The sequence below is a fragment of the Octodon degus genome, unplaced genomic scaffold (assembly GCF_000260255.1).
Source record: "Octodon degus isolate 3935 unplaced genomic scaffold, OctDeg1.0 scaffold00239, whole genome shotgun sequence".
Classification (NCBI taxonomy): Eukaryota; Metazoa; Chordata; class Mammalia; order Rodentia; family Octodontidae; genus Octodon; species Octodon degus.
Genome location: NW_004524815.1, coordinates 2,224,016 through 2,226,621, shown reverse-complemented (window position 1 = coordinate 2,226,621; position 2,606 = coordinate 2,224,016). Strand labels below are relative to the sequence as shown.

General features: G+C 46.9%; 1 pseudogene; it reads left to right on the top strand.

The window, feature by feature from the left end:
* LOC101566658 overlaps positions 1 to 2,606 on the top strand; it is a 24,142-nt pseudogene that overhangs the window by 7,666 nt on the left and 13,870 nt on the right.

The window sequence follows — 2,606 nt, the reverse complement described above, 5'->3', positions numbered from 1 at the left end:
TAACAATAGCTAATGCATTACATATTGTTATCAAGTAGACAAAAGGGAAAAATGCAAGTCAGTTGTCCTAATAGTATCTTAGAACATTAAAAAGGAAGATTTTTGCTAATATTAATTGGAGATTTTTTTGTCCCAGGGTTATTTTGAGAATTCACAGATTTTGCCTGAGTGTTTGAGGGTTTCTGTTTCTACTGTATTTGTTTTTTACATCTTGTTTGTCAGTTAGGTGATGTTATGATTTACTAAAGTTTGCTGATGCTTGTTGTAAGTAATGCCTTCTGTATATTCGATGGCTACAGATTGCAAATTATTGTCTTCATAATCTTATTTTGTTTGTGCCTCTCCTTCTAGAGTTTCTAAGCAGCACAAGTTTTATTGTCTCTGAGCCTAAGATTATTTCTACTAGTCCAAGCCTGAAGGTTTTAGTGTATTGTCACCATTTCAGCACTAGAGGGTACCCCAAGTTTACGTGTGTCACAAACCTGCAGTTGTGTTTTCTTTGTGAGCTGTGGGATTGCCTAAAACTGTGAGACCATCTCTTCACACCTCTATTTAGGCCTAGGTGTCTCATTTAAAGTCACAGACTTGTGTTGAAGAACTGCAGGGCTAAGCCAAGCTCTAGGCCTCACCATGAAGTATAGAAGCCTAACAGTTTTGCAAGGACCTGGTCCTCACCTCCCTTTTCATTCTGACATAATTATGCAATTGTTCTCTCCATGTTCTACCTCATAGGTTGAGGAGAGATAGAGTGGGCATTCTTCTGGCAACCAATACTGAAACTTGACCTTATCTCCAGAGCTCAGAGCCTATTAATACCAGTGAAGCACAGGCATAATACTGAGATGCTGTGGTGGACTGGCAACCGGTGGTCTACTTGTAGCACCCAGCTGAACTGAGCAAGCATGGTGCCGGGTGTAAGAAGCCCACCTGAAGGTTGTTGAAAGTAGCATAAAAGGTAGAACTGGGGAAGAAGTGAGGCTCTTGGGAGCTGGTAGAAGCTGTTGGGAAGCTGTTAGGGAGCTGCTGCTTCTCTTGGTCTATGCTGCGAGAGGGCCTTGCCGTGCTGGATTTCCTGATGAACTTGGCTGTTCTCATCAGAGGAGGTGCTCAGGACCTCACTGTTGCAGAGGATGGCTGTGGTTTGCTTTGGCAGAGCCCTGGTCTTCACTTTGAGCATCACTTCCCAGATCTGGAAGGGAACATAATGCATTTCTCAGTCTTGGGAAAAGCTTGTCACGTCATTTTTCTGGATGAAACTCAGCCCACCTCACTGTTGCAGGAGCTCGGGCCCTCACTGTTGCAGAGGATGGCTGTGGTGCTTGTCAGGGGAGCTCTTTCTTATCTTGAGCATTGCGTCCTGCCTCCAGGCTCCTCAATCTGCTTTCACTGATCTTTCATCCATCTCGCAAAGACTTCCTAGCTTCCACCACTGGCCTCTGGGCCTGCGCAACACAGATCCATGAAGCACGTTTGAATGAGACACTGTCATGGGCTCCGGACTTGTGCTGGGCATGGATAAGGGCTGTAGCTATCTAGCTGGACTCATGATGGACACTACTGTGGGCTCCAATCCCTGAGTTGGATTCTTCGGACTTTAGTGTATGGAGAGATTTCCTGTACTCTCTTTGTATGGGACTCCTTGGATAACTACTATAAATAGTCTTATAAAGTACGTTTCCCATATTATATTGTTTCCCCTTGCGAAACCCCAAACTACAACTGATGCTGAAGTGCTTTCAGCCTTGAGACTACTGCAAGCAGTTATAGGTAGTGCTGGCTCAAATAGACATTCAGTTGCTTGGGTTTATAGATCTCCACCTGGCATTGCATTGGGTCCAGAAACTGTGTGTGGCCACAGCGCCAAGAAACAGGCACTAGAGCTGCCCCGTTATAGGTTTTGCCTGGTCAACACCAAGTTTCAAGACAGCACTGTGCTCAATTTATAGCCCTGCCAGCCTGGATAAAGTCTCCCTTTGCTATGCTTTTTAAGTTTGGAAACATCCTTTTGCCACGTAGGCTGACATAGTGCTGGCTTCAGCTTGGTCTCACAGCCACAGATGCAGCCAAAATATGAGGCCATCCCTCCAGGACACAAGTCTCTGTCCGTGCTGGGCAGTTGAGGGGTGCTCACTACTGCCCGGTGCCTCTCCATGGTATGCCTGGCACTGGCTTCCAAGGCGAAGTCCTGCACTGACGCCTTCCCCAACTCCCCAGCATGTGAGGTCTGCCTCCTTGCTTTGCTGTGGGAGTTCAGGGATGTGGGTAGAAACACTCCCTGGGGCATCTAGCTACATGGACCCTGGGGCTCATTCTCAGTACACTCGTCTGGGTCATGGGCTGTGAGACTCTGCCCAGACCTGGGTTTCCCTGCCTGGCCGTGGTGTTGTGTTTGAATCCCAAGGTCTGGACTTAATTTCTCTTTCTCTCCTCTAAGATGGGGAGTCTCTCTCCACACCGCACTGGGTGCAGTAGGGGGAGGAGTGAGGCAAACAGTTGCCCTCTCTGATTTTCTCAGGCACTGCGGTCTCTCTTCTGGCTTCCTTCACTCTTGTGAGATTAGAGTAGTGCATTTTTAATTACTTAACGCATTTTCTGCAGAGAATCAC